Consider the following 22,399-nt stretch of genomic DNA (forward strand, 5'->3'; position numbering starts at 1 on the left):
AAAGTTGTAAGTATATTATTCCCCAAATCATCGATCCAGTAGCTCATATTATAAACCTTAGTATGAAAAGTGGAACAATGCCGTTGGCATGTAAAATTGCATCAGTCACTCCAATTCTTAAAACTGGTGACCCTAATGATCCAAATAACTACCGGCCAATATCCATACTCCCCCTACTTGGAAAATGCATAGAGTATTTGGTTAACCAACAGCTTACAGAGTATGTTGAAACAAATAAACTGCTCACCAACCATCAGTATGGATTTAGAAAAGATCATTCCACCACTTTTCTAATGCTTAATCTATTTGATAAAATATTTACGTCTAAGGAATCACAGAAGAAACCTGCAATTGTATTCTTAGATATTAAGGGGGCCGGGGGGGGGGGGGGGGGCGGGGTCTTCATCAAAATTCTCTCGAAATTGACTTTACAGTTGTTTCTGATAGAGGGGAGTGATATCTATCAGCTGTTTTTAGTCCCGTGGAAAAATATTGTTCCTAGCCGAAATTATTGCCGGTCAAAGGTCAGCGCTTATGTGTAATTGTATTGCGCCAGCGATTTTCAATCGCGCGCCCTGAAAATCGATTCTAAAAATCTATCTTCTCCTACATTTTTTGAGCAATCACCCTGAAACTTTCAGGATATGTTCTAAGGACCATTTAGAAGAGATTGTCGGGCCAGAATTTTGAGATAGGCCTTAGAAATATTTTTATTCGATTTTGAAAATCTTGGACCTCGTTTTTTGACGATCTTTTCAGGTCCAAGATTTTCAAAATCGAATAAAAAAATGTCTAAGGCCTATCTCAAAATTCTGGCCAGATAATCTCTTCTAAATGGTCCTTAGAACATATCCTGAAGGTTTCAGGGTGATTACTCAAAAAATGTAGAAGATAGATTTTTAGACTCGATTTTCAGGGCACGCGATTGAAAATTGCTCGCGCAATACAATTACACATAAGCGCTGACCTTTGACCGGCAATAATTTCGGCTAGGAACAATATTTTTCCATGGGACTAAAAACAGCTGCGATAGATATCACTCCCCTCTATCAGAAACAACTGTAAAGTCAATTTCGAGATAATTTTGATGAAGACCCCCCCCCCCCCCCCCCCGGCCCCCTTAAAAAGGCCTTTGACACAGTAAGCCATAATATTTTATTAAAAATACTTAAGTATTATGGAGTTGATGGCTTTGTCATAAAGTGGTTCAAAAGCTACCTTGGGGACAGAAAGCAGCACACCAAAATACGTGGTAATGTAAGCACATCACTCCCTGTTAAAACAGGTGTGCCACAGGGTAGCATATTAGGACCAATTCTATTTAGTTTATTCATAAATGATCTCAGTAGAAATTGCACACAATCTACTGTTTACTTATTTGCAGATGACAGTGCACTATATTTTGATAACATTTCCCGAGGCATATATGAGAATGTAATTAAGGATATGAAAATTGTGTATGAATGGCTTAGAATCAACAAGCTGAGACTAAATGCTGCAAAATCTTCATTCATTGTATTTGATAGATCACCTAATCGGGACACGTTGTCAATCCCTCTGGATTTGGAAAAAGAATGCCTATTTATAGAAGAAACTAAATCTCAAAAATATTTAGGTCTCATGATAGACAATTTATTGAACTTTCAAGACCATATTATTGATTATGTGAAATCAAAAATTGCTAAAAGAATAGGGGCATTATACAGGTCGAAAAATCTTCTTCCACTGAAATATAGAAAAATGTTTGTAAATGCTCTTATGCTCCCCCAATTTGACTACCTGGATATAATATGGTGTAGAGCTGCCAAAACCAAACTTAATTCTCTTGATATATTATACAAGAAAGTAGCAAAAATTGCTCTGGATGTTCATTGGCAGGAACCATCAGTAAATGTATATCGAAATATGAAGTGGTTACCCTTACACTTAAGAAGACAACTCCATCTATCAACGTATATGTATAAAATTCTTAATGAGGCTGCACCATCATCATTCACAGATAAATTTTCTTATGTATCCGGAGGATCACGTGATGCTGAGAGGTGCAACCTTTATATTCACAAATCCATAACACACAAAAACCTTCACATATTTAGGTGCAAAATGTTGGAATACAATTCCAGAGAACATAAGGACTATAGAATGTAGTGTAAAATTCTCACAATGTATGAAATCTAAATGTATGTCAGATGTAATTCAAGGAGTCTCATCCTATGAAATAAACAATAGTTTGGACTATTTCTACACTCTAGCTATGTGACAACTGAAACAAATTTTATGGTGCTGGAGTTTTTGTCGGGTGGAAAGGCCCCCTGTGTTATATATGACCTAGGTATTTCCAGAAGTATAGAACTTTAAACATCTCCTTTATTCGTTCCCATTTGTTATCATTGCCAATCTATTATTTATATTGTTCTATACTTCTCTGTATATAACTGTAAATAACATTACTAACGTAATCCCAAAGTGGGCACCTATGTAATCTTAATTGTTACCTTCATGCCCACAGTTCACTGTTAAATCATATCTTATTTTATCACTCATTAATTTATTACTCATTATGTTTTACATACTATATCCTTATGTCCCTAGAAGGGTGTTCTGCTAACAGTTTTCGACTGACTTGAATGTCCTGCACAGCAGATTGAAGCTTCTTAAATTATTTTTTATTCTTATTGTATGGAAGAATAAAAATTATTCAAACAATATACACATAATATAGCAATTACCCTATATAAAAATTCAATATAAATTCAATAGAAAACTAAATAAAATTTATAAACACCCTTTAAGTAGTATAAGTAAGCCAGTTTAAAGAACTGGCTCCAAATTTATATCTAATTCTGCTATTTTTACTGCACTACTACTTTTCAACCCTCTCTCTCCTCTAAGAGCTATGACTGTTGTTCTCAATAGGTCAAATCTTACTCTCTTCCTAATAAATGTCATTAGAATTAGAATTAGAATTAGAATCAAATTTACACAGCAATACAATAAGAATAAAAAATAATTTAAGAAGCTTCAATCTGCTGTGCAGGACATTCAAGTCAGTCGAACACTGTTAGCAGAACACCCTTCTAGGGACATAAGGATATAGTATGTAAAACATAATGAGTAATAAATTAATGAGTGATAAAATAAGATATGATTTAACAGTGAACTGTGGGCATGAAGGTAACAATTAAGATTACATAGATGCCCACTTTGGGATTACGTTAGTAATGTTATTTACAGTTATATACAGAGAAGTATAGAACAATAATAGATTGGCAATGATAACAAATGGGAACGAGTAAAGGAGATGTTTAAAGTTCTATACTTCTGGAAATAGGTCATATATAACGCAGGGGGCCTTTCCACCCGACAAAAACTCCAGCACCATAAAATTTGTTTCAGTTGTCACATAGCTAGAGTGTAGAAATAGTCGAAACTATTGTTTATTTCATAGGATGAGACTCCTTGAATTACATCTGACATAAATTTAGATTTCATATATTGTGAGAATTTTACACTACATTCTATAGCCCTTATGTTCTCTGGAATTGTATTCCAACATTTTGCACCTAAATATGTAAAGGTTTTGTGTGTTCATTGCCTCACTATATCGTTGGCCTGATTTCCTAGATAGTTTATCCGCTAATTTCTTGAAGAACTGATTAGCTTCCCTTCCCATTCCCCCAGTGGTTGATAGGACTATCGGTGTAAACGTCCCATGTTAATTTCTTGAAGAACTGATTAGCTTCCCTTCCCATTCCCCCAGTGGTTGATAGGACTATCGGTGTAAACGTCCCATGTTCCACTTTTACAATCCTTTTATTGTATAAATTATTTTTCTGTCTCTCGTGGCTATTGTACATAGTGGTTGGAGATCCAAGAGCCTTATTGGAAGGAGCTTGAGCATGAAATACTCTTACATCTAAAAATTCCCTTTCCAATGGGTTCCATACACTCCTAGCACTAACATCTAATCTAGCTCCATCTGCTTTGTTGGCCCCTGCAGGAAGTTCTCTCCCGTTGACAGGAATGAGGAGAGGTTCAGTGGTAACATCTTTACAGCCAGCAGTTTCTAATAGCTCTGCTATCACATCCCTCAATGAGTTGTGGCGAAGAGATACATATCCACCCCTTTTGCATATTAATGAGTGGTTTATTGAGTTGTCACTTCCACATACACATTTTCTTGCAGCATCTTTTATCCCAAAGTTGTACCTTAGGGCTAGGGCATCATTGAATTCTTGCTTGTTGAGACAGAATCCGAATGATTTGAGCGGAAGTGATGAAAGCCAGGAACTTGCCCCTTTCTCTGATGTAAGATCTAATTGCAATTTTTGGGTTTCATTCAGGTCCTTTGTAACCTCTTCTTTTCTCTCCTTGAAAAAATCTACCCTTGATTATCGGATTTCACTCTTGATCTCAACTAGTTTTTCCTGATCATCAAAAAAATCTTGGTGCTGGTTGTGTATTGCTTCTGTAAGATCTTATGTTACTTTACTATTCTTATTGTATTGCTGTGTAAATTTTAAAGGGTAATTTTTGAGTGTTTAGGGAATTTTTTATATTCTTAAAGGTTTGATTTTATATAAGGTCATTGCTATATTATGTGTATATTGTTTGAATAATTTATTACTTAGGTTATTTATATTGCTGTGTAAATTTGATTCTAATTCTAATTCTAATAATGAGTTTAGATTGAAATTGGCTAATCTCCTCTGAATTGAATACAAACATTATCTCATGTCACACCCTGAAATAAAAGAAATTCCTATCGAACCATTTAAATTTGAAGTCCTCAAAGTATGTAAGGATTATACAATCACTATATATCAAGCAGTTACTTCCTAAAATAAACACTCAGCTCTCACCTGAAGCAGACTCGTGGCAAAAGACCACATGGGCTATCATGTAAATGTCATCAACATTTATGTACGTGGCATCCTTTCAGTTTCCCCGAAAATGTTAGGGAGTAGGAAGCTATTTTTGTTGCTGGTTTGTGTACGTTGGTCTAGCTCTCAAATATTGGACAGTTCTAGATTCTTTGGCCTAACATCTATCTTTTGTATTCTGGGTAAAATTATCTTTATCCCGGTTGTTGCGACAAGTAAAAATGCTCTTATTAGGGAAAGGAGATTACTCGACGTTTCAATGTAACTACATCGTATTCATGATCTAAAAACAAGTGTTAAAAATTCAAAACGTAAAAAACATATATCTGAGGCAAAATTTGTGTACGTTAATTTATTTTTAATCAATCAACTTTATCCAAAAATTCGATACAAAAAGTCATAACAAAATTCATAACAAAACTAATTTATACGACGACAAACTTTTATAGTAAATACTGTACATTCCTAAAACTACTACTAAATATACTACACATGATACAGAAGCATGGAGTGCTACAACGGTGAACAGGTGCATGATGTGAAGTGTGTAGGTATGTATCTAGTGTGGAGTGAAAATGGCGGGAATCGTACTGACCAATGAGAAGTGTGAAACGTGGGAGCCTAATATGGTTTGATTGATGTTGTAAGGGTAGTGTGTTGAATAGGAGGCGGAAGTGTGCGTGTGTGAGATGTGGTCCCTGTACTCAGAAAGTAAACAAAACCTATAAATATCACTAAAAATCACTACATATGTGTAGACAATCCCCTGTCTGTAAAGTATACAATATGTTACACCCTGTTTATTATGTACTTGTTACTAAAAAACGTTTGATTGTTTCTAACTCATCTCTCTTGTTAATGTTAGGTTTGAACTTCAAAATAAGCATTGCTTCTGCAATCTTTCTTCTAGCTGTGTTGCTTTCTGTTTTTAAAATCTCAAATTCTAAATTGGGTTCTGACCCCCTATGTAAACTGTTATAATGAATAGCAAAAGCTTGACTAGTGTTAGAAGGAGTTAAAGGAAATTTAGCATATCTTAGGTGCTCTCCGAGCCTATCATGTGCCCTCCTGCACGTCTCACCAATATAAATATTATTACAGATTTTACAGGTAATCTTATACACAACGTTCTTCGCCTCACAATCTTTATTTTCAGTTATTAATAAAGGACAAATTTTACAGGAGTTAATAATACAGGTTCTCTTATCATACGGTCTGTTATTACACACAATATTTCTTAGTTTTCTAGCTGGGGAAAATATAACTTTAATAGGTAAATTGTTCTGTTTAATATGATTCCTAATTCTGTTACTGATACTGTCTGAGATAAAATCTAACTTAAGCACTGTTCTGTTATCCTCCCTATTTCTATTACTAATACTACTACGACGTCTGTTGGAATAATTTCTGGGTGTTTGATACCCGTTTCTAGTCATAAGACGGTCTAAAATGAAATCAAGAGGATTTGTCCCTTCCCCACACCCTTCACCCGAACCCCTGACCCCGCTTGCCCTGAACTTGAGGATAAACTCGCATGTTTCAACCGTTTTGTCCTGAACTTAGTGAATAACCATCAGTCAAAAGACAACCTTACTCGCTCACAGAAACAAGGCTTATATTCACTAAGAACGGATAGAACTATACATGTCTCAGTTTCAGACAAGTGTGGAGAGTTCGTAGTTACCACCAAGGATATTCATAGAACGCTGACGGAGAAACACCTAGAGGAAACTGCAGTTTACCTGCAGATACTCCCAACTAGGAAGGTACGAGGTCAGACAGTGACAGTTACGGAACCCACCTCCATCCAGAATTCACAACTCATAAAAAGATTGACCACTCAACTGGTAGATAGCTCCAATCAATTGTGGAAGAAAGTATGGACACAGCGAGGGCTCGATGATGATTATTTCAGACAAATCAGAGTTCCGGATCATGTTTCTCTTCCAGTCTTATATGTACTTATCAAGACTCACAAGAATTCTCCAGAATGTTTCAGAAACACCATCCCTCTGGAACAGGTGAAAGTACGACCCATTATCAGCTGTGTTGACTCACCCACAGAGAGATTGAGCTGGCTGGTGACAACCATCCTCAAACCATTACTGAAGGAAATACCCAGTCACCTTGGTAATCTCTTTGAACATCTGGAAACTCTTCGTGCAATTCCGAAAGAACAGCTAGCTGGCAGGAGAATCTTCTCGGCGGACATTTCAGCACTTTATACCAACATAAATGTCCAAGGTTGTATTGATGACGTTATAGAACTGGCCACTGAGCACCGGGAAAAACTTGATCTCATGGGACTGAACCTGACTGATGTTCACGAGATCCTATTGCACATCCTGACTAGTTCATACTTTGTGTATAATGGGACTCTGTGGATACAGCAGGATGGCCTTTTCATGGGATTGAGACCGGGACCATTTTGCGCAGTGATCAGAGTGTACAAGTTTGAGAGAAGCTCGGTTTACACTGACTTACATTACTTGTCGGTCTACTTATCTGACTTCTACAAGCGGTACATTGACGACGCCACCAGCACAGCTGTAACAAGAGAAGAAGCTCTAGCACTTGTTCAGAGTATCGCAGACCAGGACCCTGACAAGAAACTCAAGTGGGAGGTAGAGTTTCCGGAGAACGACCAAGAGTTCATCCCATTCCTTAACACAGAGCTTAGAGTGGAACCTGATGGAACTGTGACGAGCCGCTTGTACCGTAAGCCACAGCAGAAAGACATCACACTTCACAAGAATTCATGTCACCCAGAATCTGTGAAGACGAACACCGTGATCAACCTGTATAAAGAAGCGGACAAGATCTCGTCAGGACCTCAGGAGAGAGAACATTCATACAGCATTTTAGACCGTCTTATGACTAGAAACGGGTATCAAACACCCAGAAATTATTCCAACAGACGTCGTAGTAGTATTAGTAATAGAAATAGGGAGGATAACAGAACAGTGCTTAAGTTAGATTTTATCTCAGACAGTATCAGTAACAGAATTAGGAATCATATTAAACAGAACAATTTACCTATTAAAGTTATATTTTCCCCAGCTAGAAAACTAAGAAATATTGTGTGTAATAACAGACCGTATGATAAGAGAACCTGTATTATTAACTCCTGTAAAATTTGTCCTTTATTAATAACTGAAAATAAAGATTGTGAGGCGAAGAACGTTGTGTATAAGATTACCTGTAAAATCTGTAATAATATTTATATTGGTGAGACGTGCAGGAGGGCACATGATAGGCTCGGAGAGCACCTAAGATATGCTAAATTTCCTTTAACTCCTTCTAACACTAGTCAAGCTTTTGCTATTCATTATAACAGTTTACATAGGGGGTCAGAACCCAATTTAGAATTTGAGATTTTAAAAACAGAAAGCAACACAGCTAGAAGAAAGATTGCAGAAGCAATGCTTATTTTGAAGTTCAAACCTAACATTAACAAGAGAGATGAGTTAGAAACAATCAAACGTTTTTTAGTAACAAGTACATAATAAACAGGGTGTAACATATTGTATACTTTACAGACAGGGGATTGTCTACACATATGTAGTGATTTTTAGTGATATTTATAGGTTTTGTTTACTTTCTGAGTACAGGGACCACATCTCACACACGCACACTTCCGCCTCCTATTCAACACACTACCCTTACAACATCAATCAAACCATATTAGGCTCCCACGTTTCACACTTCTCATTGGTCAGTACGATTCCCGCCATTTTCACTCCACACTAGATACATACCTACACACTTCACATCATGCACCTGTTCACCGTTGTAGCACTCCATGCTTCTGTATCATGTGTAGTATATTTAGTAGTAGTTTTAGGAATGTACAGTATTTACTATAAAAGTTTGTCGTCGTATAAATTAGTTTTGTTATGAATTTTGTTATGACTTTTTGTATCGAATTTTTGGATAAAGTTGATTGATTAAAAATAAATTAACGTACACAAATTTTGCCTCAGATATATGTTTTTTACGTTTTGAATTTTTAACACTTGTTTTTAGATCATGAATACGATGTAGTTACATTGAAACGTCGAGTAATCTCCTTTCCCTAATAAGAGCATTTTTACTTGTCGCAACAACCGGGATAAAGATAATTTTACCCAGAATACATTACAACAATGCGACTCATAAATAATACTCCAATCCGGATTTTACATCTATCTTTTGCTTTGTAATTTTCTACCGCTTAGAATCTTCCCATTTTATTTTTAATGTTTCTCAGAGTTTTATGTATTAATTTGGATATTTACCATGTAACAAAGTTTTTGTTCCGCCTTGAAGAAGCCATGGAGGCGAAACGTCGGCACTAACGTGTGTTATTTGTATTCAATTCAGAGGAGATTAGCCAATTTCAATCTAAACTCATAATGATAGACCCTCTGACAAGGGCAAAGCGTCATATATACGCTACAAACTCAAACTAATTCTAATAAGTTGTTACAGGACAGATTACTGTGTAATCTAATTAAGTGAGGAAGACAGGCTATTCGACTCAATTTAATTGACGATGTCAATTCATGGCAGCTCGGCGCGGCACAGTAGCGCATCTCGCCGATCAGTAACGCATCGCGCTACAAGACTCAATGTACAGGGGGGCCAAAAGTCAGTACCCATACGTTGGCCTTTATAGCTCATTCAATGAGTGCCCAATTAAATTGAAATAATTCTTTCTGGTACGACTTAGTACCACAACTGGTTCGAGGAATTTGTCAAATTGAATAATATTCGTGTTCATTTTTTCAAATGAAGGTTCATTCATAATAAAATATTCAAACAATATACACATAATATAGCAATGACCCTATATAAAATCAACCCTTTAAGAATTCAAAAAATTCCCTTAACAATCAAAAAATTTTTTACCCTTGGCCTTGTGGCTCCAAGTTAAGATCTAGACTGTTTATATCAACAATGTTTTTTCTCGCACCTCTGTCTCTACGGAGAGAAATCACTGAATGTAGGTTCATTCTCTCATTTATTTGATAGTCGGATCGAGCCAAATTTTATTGAATGGTGTTTGGCTATTTAAATTACATTTGTCCTGAATAAATGAGAGTTCTAGCTTCTCAGATGACCGAGATATGAATGATGAAGCATTTGTTTGTTCATTACGTGTGATCAGGTGATTGGATTGAGGGCGGATCCGCATTGTGTAATCGCGCAGAGAGCCCAATGACGGTGTTGTAATTGGGTTATCATAACATAACATTATGTTGGATCATGAATGTGCTTTCGCGGAAGATGTACCGCCTAATTATATAATTTTTTTATAAAATTATTCAAACAATATACACATAATATAGCAATGACCCAATATAAAATCAATTTGTATCACGTGGTGACCCCCACTTCGACGATACAGGGGGAGCCGCGCACTTCGTGCGCGGCGGGTCATACAACGTATGACAAAAATCAACCCTTTAAGAATTCAAAAAATTCCCTTAATAATCAAAAATTACCCTTGGCCTTGTGATTGGCTTTGTAATTACCGCCTAATTATATCAAATACATTTAGAATAGCCATTTTTATAACATTTATGGAAAAGTTTGTTTATGAAAAAGCAACAAAAACAAAATACTAAAATTCATTAAGTGGGCGCGAAATTTAAAAAAAGGCAAATGATATTGGCAAATACTTTGAATTTCGACCAGCAAAATTTTATGCTCAATTTAATTTAATATTATTTTGGGCAAGTTTTAAGCAAATTTGTTAATAAAATGTCTGCATTAAAACTTATTTAAATAAACATTTTATAAACGTGATTTGGCCTATTTAAAGCAAAATATTGTTAATTGACAATGTCAACCCAAGAATGCTAGTTTGCGCGGCGCGTCGACGCAGCGAAGTCCTCCAAAAATGTTAATGCGTTGAGTGCTGCCAAAAGCCGGGGACCTAAACCTTTGTAGTATATTTATATTTTAATTAAATATAAATATACAACGTGTAGCAAGCACTTAGCACCTGTATAAACCTTTGTAGTATATTTATATTTTAATTAAATATAAATATACAACGTGTAGCAAGCATGCAAAATTAGGGGTTTTTTTTTCAATTTTACCAAATTTATTTATTTTGTGATTACTGGTATGCCAATTTTTTTAGCATGAGGTGCGCTATTGGATCGCGCTGCGCACTCAAATATACTTTTTGCAACAACTTCGTGAAATTAGATCGCGCGATCGGCGAAATGCGCTACTGGGCCTCGCCGAGCTGCAAAATTGACACTTTCAATTAACGCCATTTCTTTTGTCAAAAAATAGAGTAGCAAGCTAGGCTAATTAATCACCACGGAAATTTTCTCATTTATAAGTTTATAACAGCACCAAATTTATGGAATAGGTTTCTTGAGCAGTCAAATGCACGTGGTAAAATAGGTTCACTAGGTTCAATTAAATCCCGATTGAAGCTTTCTATCATGAAGGCTCAACACCAACCTGACAATATTAACTGGCAGGACTTAAACTTCAACACTTTCCTATGAAAAGACCCCCATTTATATTTATATATTTTAGATTTTACACCTGTCACTCACATCATATATGCACCACAAAAGAAAAAAGATTCATTCAATCATTACATTATACACTCACTCACCACACATGCACACAAAACATTAAAGCAGGTTACACGCGGGTGTAACGTTCACTTTATCCGAAGGGAAAAATAATACTTTACGTAACGCGCGATTTACGTCTTGGTAGCTAAATCATTTAAGTGCTATTTGTCAGAGCGACACAAATGCGCGAGCGCTTGCGCGGCTCACCTATCCAACACTCTTGTTTACATCGTATCAGGCAATGGTTCAGTTTAATTATGGTAAGGGCACAGCCTGTCAAAAACCCTTTTCGCATGATCCGTCGACACCGCCTGAAGGTGAATGCATAATAACGGATCATGAACGTACGGAATCAAACGTTAAATAAGCTTGCAGCTTCCGATGAAAATGTATTCAACTTTGTGTCATGCTTGAATTGGTTTTGGACCTCTTCAATGCTTTTAATTTATTTATTATTGTTATTTGGTATTATGAGCTGATATGTATATATACATACGATATCTAAAATTAAGCGTATAGCGAGCATATTTAACAATTTTTAAGCAATAATGTATTGCGAGCAGCTGTAACTTAAATATCGCATAAAAATCATATAATTGATAATTATAACACAAAACTAAAATTTTATTGGAATCTAGGTTAAACTAAGATAAAATTAATATCAGCCCCTTCGCCACTCTCAGCAGTCAACCAGGGCTCATAAAAGCTTAACAGCGCCTGGGTCCGTTCACCAACTGTGCTAATGTGAGTGGCGGTGTGGTAAAACCCATTTTAACAGCGTGAATATTTATCGAATATAAGCGCGCTAGCTGCTAGCATACTTGTATCATTTAATTTTTAATCAAATTTATTCGGATATATATTTATATTATTGATTATGTATTGAATTGGTGATAAATAATAAAATTGTCTTTTCTCAAAAAATTGTCTTTTCTCATGAGCTGGCACAGAGTTTTTGTTTCTGATTAAATGATAAATTTGATACCAAAAGTTGCCATTATTGCCTTATAGCCTTAAACATTAAAATAATTTGTATATGATCGTAATATAAGCTTAGTCAAAATTTGACACAAGGGAGGACCTTTGTGTTTAGGTTTAAAAATTTGAAAATAATGTTCCTTTAAATCTTAAATATTAGTACTGAGTACTATAAGCTTCGTCTCGATGAGCTAGTTACGATGCATAATGACTGAAAGTGTGAAAGTGATAGACCAAGACTAAAAATTTGCGTGAAAAAAGCATTCGCCGCGAACAAGCGAGGTGCAGCATTTTTAGCAAAAATTGCTACACGGTGAAATTATTTTATTCACATTTTTAGACAACTTTGGTACCAAATTTATCGAAATCGGAGGAAAAAAAAATACCCTGCCAACTCATGTTGCTTATTACATAAAGAACTAGTCTGGAATCATCGCATCAACTAATGATTGATGATTAAAATCAAAAATGATACTCATATATTATGTTTTCTAGAAAGTTAATGTATACAATTAAAAACAGAGAGAATTGATGAAAACATGACTACCTGTTAATTCACAATTTACTGCTAGAGAAGTTGGACTGGCTAGCTTTGGTAAGTTTTATAATTGATGTTATCAGTTTTACTGCCTAGTTTGATACACTCCTTACTTATTTTGCCTGGTTATACAGGGGGGGGGGGGGGGGGGCACAGTGGCGTAACATTGCCTGTTGGCGCCCCCTGCCGAAAAAAGCGCCCCCCTGTTGGCGCCCCCTCCCCTTTTGGTGCCCCTCCCTAAAATTGAACAAATTAGGTGTTTTTAAAGAATACTCCGGTAAAATCTCTAAAAAAGTGTGTATCTAGAGCAAAACGCGCAGTTTTGCTAGTACTTTAGTTAAGTTTTCGAAATTGTCCCACATTCAAACGACGATTTGGCGCCCCCCTAAGACGGCGCCCCCCTGCACAGCGGGGTCAGCAGGGCCTTTCGTTACGCCACTGGGGGGGCAAAACCAGTAGTAGTAGTAAGTCATATTTCGATTGGGCACTCAGTGACTGAGCTATTAAGGCCAACGTTTGCACACTGACTTTTGCCTCCCCCCTGTATGTTACTCGATTTCTTTCAAAAACCCTTGTTGGAATATCTAAACAAAAGGTGAACGAAAAAGTGTATTTCAACTAATATAATCAAATTAGAAAGCACACCCACACTAACAGATTATTTCACCATTTATCTTCTCAGCGAATGTTTATAAGGATGTGAATGCCCTGGTCATGAAAATCGTGAAAATGTGAGTTGCGTGAATGTGAGTGTGTGTGTGATTAGAATTAAGCGCTCTATTAGAAATTCACTGCTTGTTTAACACTCCACAGATCTTTCAACAAATGAACCAGTCTGCTTTATCACGGGAAACTTTTATTTAATGTCTGCTGCTGTTGACTATGCATCCCCATATTCAAATTTATTATTTTTCCTCTAACATGAGCATGTTTTCCTCACTTGACAGTCTATAACTGTAATGTTCTCTACCTTTTCAGTTGTAATCGTGCATTTCCGCTTCAGATTAAAGACTCGTATAAAAAGAAGGGAGCAGGATGCATCACTTGATGCGACTCAGTCCAACACGGATACGATCAAACACACCCCCTCCCCCTCCACCAGCAGAGCTGTCTCTCCTGCTCCTGCTAGGTAAATAGATACACTATTAATATCCTGGAAATTTGAGGCGTTGATTGCTATTGTACAATGCACAGTTATCAATATACTGATACGTTTCCAAATATACCTAGGTTAAAACTGTTATTATACAATATACATGTATTATAATATCTTCCCAGGACGAGCCCAAGTAAAAACAGGTACACTAAGAAAAATAAAGCAGGACATCTGAAACAGAGTAAAAGTTTTCATGTGAGCTTTCTTGATATCCATTTCTTTTTGTTAGTTTTATATCATTATGATTTACATTTGCCACTAGATTTTAGAATGAATATTATTGGATTTGATTCAACAACAATCTAAAGCAGAAGTGTGTCAGGAGTGTCTCAACATGTCTGCTTTTGAAGTTCTCCATATTTTATATTCACGCTGAACCAGTGTTGCAAAGTAAAATGTGTATTTTTTGTACATTTTTAGTGTAAATTGATTTATTAATTTATCACTTACAACAACAACAACAACAACAACAACAACATGTCACAAATTATATTATTATAATAAAACCACTTCTGTGTAATGGTTATTTTGACTTTAAATATTTGAACTAAACATGAATTGATTGTGGGTATATAATAAAATGTTGTTTTATTTATAGCTGGTAATATTGCAGGTGGCACCTGGCCCGAGTCCAAGTATATCGTTTACTGCCTCGTTTGATGACTCAGATGGAACGAGCATCAAAACCAGCAACATCAGAAGAGGTGTGATTTTATACTTAACTTCAATACTGTCAGATATTCCTGGAGGGGAATTATTTAAAGGGGGGGTGTCACGTCCGTCTATGTCCGCTTGTCTCATAGAATCCAAAAAGGACAGGACATAGGCGGACATAGGCGGACATAGACGGACATAGGCGGACATAGACGGACATAGGCGGACATAGGCGGACGTTAATGGACACCTAAATTGCTAAATAAAATGTTCAATTTTTGCTGTTATAGGGGGATCATGTTTTTTGTCCGTTCGGTACCCTATATTTTCAAAACGGACAAAAAATAGAGCGGACAAAAACGGACAAAAATGGAAATAACATTTAGATGCTTCCTCCTCCTACTCTTCCTCCTCCTCCCCTGGGTCTTCCTGATCTTCCTCAGTCCTCTTCCTCCTCCCCTCCTCAGTCCTCCTCCTACTCCTCCTCCTCGTCCTCAGTCCTCCTCATCAGTCCTCAACAGTCCTCCTCCTCCCCAGTCCTCCTCCTCCTCCTGAGTCCTCCTCCTGGGTCCTCCTCCTGGGTCCTTCTCCTCCTCTTCATCCTCCTCCTCTTCCTCCTCAGTCCTCAATCCTCCTCAGTCCTCCTCCTCATCCTTCTCCCCAGTCCTCCATCCTCCTCCTCAGTCCTCCCCCAGTCCCCCTCCTCCTCCTCCTATTCAGTCCTCCTCCTCATTTCTCCTAAGTCCTCCTCCTGAGTCCTCCTCCTCTTCCTTCTGAGTCCTCCTCCTGAGTCCTCCTCCTCCTCCCTCTCAGTCATCCTCCTCAGTCATCCTCCTCAGCCATCCTCCCCAGCCATCCTCCTCAGCCATTCTCCTCAGTACTCCTCAGTCCTCCTCCTTCTCAGTCATCGTCAGTCCTCCTCCTCAGTCCTCCTCAGTCCTCCTCCTCCTCCTGGGTCCTCCTCCTCCTCCTCCTCCTGGGTCCTCCTGGGTCTTCCTGATCCTCCCCAGTCCTCTTCCTCCTCCCCTCCTCAGTCCTACTCTTCCTCCTCGTCCTCAGTCCTCCTCATCAGTCCTCAACAGTTCTCCTCCTCTCCAGTCCCCCTCCTCCTCCTCCTATTCAGTCCTCCTCCTCCTCCTCCTCCTTCTCAGTCCTCCTCAGTCCTCCTCCTCCTCCTCCTCCTCTTCCCTCTCAGTCATCCTCCTCAGCCATCCTCCTCAGTCCTCCTCAGTCCTCCTCAGTCCTCCTCCTGGGTCCTCCTCCTCCTGGGTCCTCCTCCTCCTCTTCATCCTCCTCCTCTTCCTCCTCGGTCCTCAGTCCTCCTCCTCCTGGGTCCTCCTCCTCATCCTTCTCATCAGTCCTCCTCCTCCCCAGTCCTCTCCCAGTCCCCCTCCTTCTCCTCCTCCTATTCAGTCCTCCTCCTCCTCCTCCTCCTCCTCAGTTCTCCTCAGTCCTCCTTCTCATTTCTCCTAAGTCCTCCTCCTGAGTCCTCCTCCTGAGTCCTCCTCCTCTTCCTTCTGAGTCCTCCTCCTGAGTCCTCCTCCTCCTCCCTCTCAGTCATCCTCCTCAGTCATCCTCCTCAGCCATCCTCCCCAGCCATCCTCCTCAGCCATTCTCCTCAGTACTCCTCAGTCCTCCTCCTTCTCAGTCATCGTCAGTCCTCCTCCTCAGTCCTCCTCAGTCCTCCTCCTCCTCCTGGGTCCTCCTCCTCCTCCTCCTCCTGGGTCCTCCTGGGTCTTCCTGATCCTCCCCAGTCCTCTTCCTCCTCCCCTCCTCAGTCCTCCTCCTACTATTCCTCCTCGTCCTCAGTCCTCCTCATCAGTCCTCAACAGTTCTCCTCCTCCCCAGTCCTCCTCCTCCTCCTGGGGCCTTTTCCTGGGTCCTCCTCCTGGGTCCTCCTCCTCATGGGTCCTCCTCCTCCTGGGTCCTCCTTCTCCTCCTCAGTCCTTCTCCTCCTCCTCCTCAGTCCTCTTCCTCCTCTTCCTCCTCCTCGTCCCTCTCAGTCATCCTCCTCAGCCATCCTCCTCAGCCATCCTCCTCAGTCCTCCTCCTTCTCAGTCCTCCTCAGTCCTCCTCCTGAGTCCTCCTCCTCCTCAGTCATCCTCCTCAGTTCTCCTCCTCCTCCTAGGTCCTCCTTCTGGGTCCTCCTCCTCCTCCTCCTCCTGGGTCTTCCTGATCCTTCTCCTCCCTCTCAGTCATCCTCCTCAGTCATCCTCCTCAGTCATCTTCATCAGCCATCCTCCTCAGCCATCCTTCTCAGCCATCCTCCTCAGTACTCTTCAGTACTCTTCAGTACTCTTCAGTCCTCAAAATGTTTGTCCGCTAATGTCCACCAATGTCCGCTAATGTCCACCGATGTCCATCCAAGTCCGCCAATGTCCGTCCGGGTCCGCCAATGTCCGTCCGAGTCCGCCAATGTCCGTCCGAGTCCGCCAATGTCCGTCCGAGTCCGCCAATGTCCGTCCGTGTCCGCCAATGTCCCAAAAAACACGTCCGTTGTCTCATAGAATCCAAAAAGGACAGGACATAGGCGGACATAGACGGACATGACACCCCCCCCCCCCCCCCCCCCCCCCTTTAAACCACTTTGGGGCCCAAACAACAATTTAGTTGAGTGGGCGGTGTGCTTTTCGTTTTGGTGGGGAGGTTGCGGAGAGTGGTGGCTGAGGAGTGGGTGACTTTGATGTCGTGTTGTCGAAGTATCTTGGAGATGGGTTTGGAGAGGGAGGGATGGATATGTCAGATATCATTTTATTTTGTGATCGATTATCCAGCCCGAAATTGTTTACTTTTCCTCTACCCGAGTTGCTAAAAAGTAGATTATTGGCTTTTTTAGTAAACCATATTATATTTCCAGCCCAGTCGTTTCACGACAAGAAGAGATTGGAAAGAGGGTTCCTGGGGCAGTCCTTTGGTTCGGAGAGTGACACTGAGTCTGTTAAAACCAACAAATCAGACCTTTCTGACCTCAACAGATTTGTAAGTAGGATACATCTTATATTATCAATATCATTACACTATGTTGACAATATCTATATCTCCAATGGACCTTGCTCTAGATGAACCTGGAATCTGGGTGAAAACTGTTGTACTAAGAAACACGTGGTGCTTCTTACTCCCAGATAACCTATCATCATAGATAATAGATTACAGACGGGATTCCTTTTCATATAAGTACCACGATTAGGAGTTAAGGAATTGTATAATTGTCTTAAGAATTTACCATAGAATTGACTGAAGAACTTACTGTACGACTACTGACCCGATTGCCGTGAACTTCAAATCCCACTTCTGGAAACCCTTTTAGTAATAGTATCCCTTAGGGGGGTGTTACTAAATCACAACACGATAGAGCGTTGAAGGTTCATTTTATTAAACCCAGATGTTTGCGTTGATATTCAGTACACACGCATTACGTAAGTTACTTGACTGACAACTAACAAGCTAAATGACACCACAAGTGATGAAGGGTATCCTGGAATAATGACTATTGTACTCTAACTCTATCTCGCATAATATCTGGTACCTGACAGGTACCACATACTTGTACCTGATATTTTGCAATTTCCCACTTCTCTCCCACATGTGTGGCAGGATTGAATCACACGTGTTTCAGTAGCACTAACATTCTACACCTCTTTCTGAACTGTTAAGTATTAAGGGCGGGGAAATTAACGTGACATAGTGCAGATAGACACACTTCCAAGTACATATTATTACGTACTGTTTCTTGTAGTATTCGTCAACTAATTACAACAATTACTGGCTCATTAACCACATATGCGCGTCTCCTTTTTAAAAGCCTGCTCCAGTCCACCAATGCAGAAGAGTTAACATGTTGTTTGTGAAGTAAGTGCTGGAGAAGGGAGCGTATGTAATTGTATTACACCTCACAGTGATCTAACCTGTTTCTTTAACGCTACATCTCCCTGTTTTACCTCACAGCTTTCCCGCCTTTATTACTGTGTTGTTGCACTCGTTTTATCTGTTTATTTCATTTTGCATTGCTCAGTTGGTTTTCGATGAAATTTGATCGCTCAAAATTTGTTTAATGATTAAGTTTCTATACTTTGTGACGTTTTTGGAGTGTTGCCTTTATTTTGGGGAACAGTTAAAATGGACGATGAACAGAGAAACAATATTACATCTGCTAAGTTATTTGTTGAAGGATACCTCTCAGTAATAATATTATTACGAACATTGTTTAACTCAATACCTAGAAACTTACCGAGGCCGTTGTAATATCTCGCGTCAAATACCTCACCTAGTATAACATGATATACTCTCAAAGCCTCATATCAGGAACATTATGCTCATAAGTCTGTGTATTCTTTGTCTTTCGTATGGGTATATCTCCTTATTTGGGCATATTCTTTGTCTGGAAGAGCAAATATTGATAAACACGTACATACCGTTACCATGGTTACGTGTTTATCTACATTCCCGTTCCACCTCCCACACCAGCTCGCATTACACCAGTATTCACATTGTTATGCACGATGTGGTGTGTAGTAGTGTGTACAACTTGTCTGCAGTAATTATCAGTACTTACACTGCTTTGCGTATCGTTTCTAGTTTGTCTGCAATGTTGTCAGACTGCATTATCAATCTTGCAACCCTGCCAAACTTGCTGAGATTTCAATGATTAACTCGTTTAGCTATACATATATATTATATATATTATATACAGCTATATCTATATATATACTAGTGTCTAATTACATCTCTAATTACGCTTCATAGTATCCAGTTCTCTCTGGTTGGCAAGCTGCGTTTCATGATCTCATCTCCTGATATTTACCATTGTATATTATCCCAATGTGCACGCTACAATGTTCTAATATCACTGGTGGAACCTCACTACAAGGTTACCTAGCACATTACCTAGCTAGCATTACATCATGCTTGTTAGATGAACTCTACCTCTTTGAAGTCTGGTAGCTCTGGTTAATCTGCATTTATCATTTGTTATGTCTCCCTCTGTGTAGTAGTAGTTGTAGTATGTCTCCCTCTTTATGTTCAGTTTGTCTCCCCTCTTACTATTCTATATGTTATCATCCTCTCCCCGTCTCGTTATACCACTATACCCCTATGGTTTATATCCTGGGTAGTGTTGCCAGCAGTGCTTGTGATAGGTAGTGTATCTGCTTCATACCCTGATGGTTTCCAAATCACTATGCCACCTTATCTCTTTATCTAGCAGTTCCTACTACAGTAATACCCCGATTTACCGCAAACCCCGATTTACCGCGGATGTTTCAAACTCGGGGTTTTACTTTACCAGTGAACTTCCCGCAACACATTTGCTTCTCGCTCACCTTGTTAACAATACAAAATCCTCCTAAGTATCATATTATGATCGTACTAATTCTATCCGTCAAGAGTAGTCGCTACTCGGTCATTTCTCCCTTTAAAATCCAAACATTGGTCCCGATTAGGGAAGCATAAATGAATATTCTAAAACTTAAAAATCTTTACGGACTTTTAAACATTTTGTGTCGTCACAAGTTTCCTCTCCTTCCCGGGATACTGTCCAGAATCTGGACACTAGATATTAATAATAACTATCAAGAGGTCACTCTATCTGGACACTAGATATTAATAATAACTATCAAGAGGTCACTCTATCTGGACACTAGATATTAATAATAACTATCAAGAGGTCACTCTATCTGGACACTAGATATTAATAATAACTATCAAGAGGTCACTCTATCTGGACACTAGATATTAATAATAACTATCAAGAGGTCACTCTATCTGGACACTAGATATTAATAATAACTATCAAGAGGTCACTCTATCTGGACACTAGATATTAATAATAACTATCAAGAGGTCACTCTATCTGGACACTAGATATTAATAATAACTATCAAGAGGTCACTCTATCTGGACACTAGATATTAATAATAACTATCAAGAGGTCACTCTATCTGGACACTAGATATTAATAATAACTATCAAGAGGTCACTCTATCTGGACACTAGATATTAATAATAACTATCAAGAGGTCACTCTATCTGGACACTAGATATTAATAATAACTATCAAGAGGTCACTCTATCTGGACACTAGATATTAATAATAACTATCAAGAGGTCACTCTATCTGGACACTAGATATTAATAATAACTATCAAGAGGTCACTCTATCTGGACACTAGATATTAATAATAACTATCAAGAGGTCACTCTATCTGGACACTAGATATTAATAATAACTATCAAGAGGTCACTCTATCTGGACACTAGATATTAATAATAACTATCAAGAGGTCACTCTATCTGGACACTAGATATTAATAATAACTATCAAGAGGTCACTCTATCTGGACACTAGATATTAATAATAACTATCAAGAGGTCACTCTATCTGGACACTAGATATTAATAATAACTATCAAGAGGTCACTCTATCTGGACACTAGATATTAATAATAACTATCAAGAGGTCACTCTATCTGGACACTAGATATTAATAATAACTATCAAGAGGTCACTCTATCTGGACACTAGATATTAATAATAACTATCAAGAGGTCACTCTATCTGGACACTAGATATTAATAATAACTATCAAGAGGTCACTCTATCTGGACACTAGATATTAATAATAACTATCAAGAGGTCACTCTATCTGGACACTAGATATTAATAATAACTATCAAGAGGTCACTCTATCTGGACACTAGATATTAATAATAACTATCAAGAGGTCACTCTATCTGGACACTAGATATTAATAATAACTATCAAGAGGTCACTCTATCTGGACACTAGATATTAATAATAACTATCAAGAGGTCACTCTATCTGGACACTAGATATTAATAATAACTATCAAGAGGTCACTCTATCTGGACACTAGATATTAATAATAACTATCAAGAGGTCACTCTATCTGGACACTAGATATTAATAATAACTATCAAGAGGTCACTCTATCTGGACACTAGATATTAATAATAACTATCAAGAGGTCACTCTATCTGGACACTAGATATTAATAATAACTATCAAGAGGTCACTCTATCTGGACACTAGATATTAATAATAACTATCAAGAGGTCACTCTATCTGGACACTAGATATTAATAATAACTATCAAGAGGTCACTCTATCTGGACACTAGATATTAATAATAACTATCAAGAGGTCACTCTATCTGGACACTAGATATTAATAATAACTATCAAGAGGTCACTCTATCTGGACACTAGATATTAATAATAACTATCAAGAGGTCACTCTATCTGGACACTAGATATTAATAATAACTATCAAGAGGTCACTCTATCTGGACACTAGATATTAATAATAACTATCAAGAGGTCACTCTATCTGGACACTAGATATTAATAATAACTATCAAGAGGTCACTCTATCTGGACACTAGATATTAATAATAACTATCAAGAGGTCACTCTATCTGGACACTAGATATTAATAATAACTATCAAGAGGTCACTCTATCTGGACACTAGATATTAATAATAACTATCAAGAGGTCACTCTATCTGGACACTAGATATTAATAATAACTATCAAGAGGTCACTCTATCTGGACACTAGATATTAATAATAACTATCAAGAGGTCACTCT

The 22,399-nt window shown here is 38.4% G+C and overlaps 1 protein-coding gene and 1 long non-coding RNA gene across 2 annotated transcripts in view; one reads left to right on the forward strand and one right to left on the reverse strand.

Moving 5' to 3' along the window:
• The window catches only part of LOC134820871 (uncharacterized), a 1,079,557-nt gene that overhangs the window by 390,043 nt on the left and 667,115 nt on the right, over positions 1-22,399 (forward strand). The window lies entirely within an intron of this gene.
• The window catches only part of LOC134820887 (uncharacterized), a 507,687-nt gene continuing 496,591 nt past the window's right edge, over positions 11,304-22,399 (reverse strand). The window contains exon 3 of the long non-coding RNA XR_010160941.1: positions 11,304-12,408. This is a non-coding gene — a long non-coding RNA (uncharacterized LOC134820887). The remainder of the gene's footprint in view (positions 12,409-22,399) is intronic.

This window comes from Bolinopsis microptera, chromosome 9 (genome assembly GCF_026151205.1).
Source record: "Bolinopsis microptera isolate Bmic1 chromosome 9, MBARI_Bmic_1.0, whole genome shotgun sequence".
Lineage (NCBI taxonomy): Eukaryota > Metazoa > Ctenophora > Tentaculata > Lobata > Bolinopsidae > Bolinopsis > Bolinopsis microptera.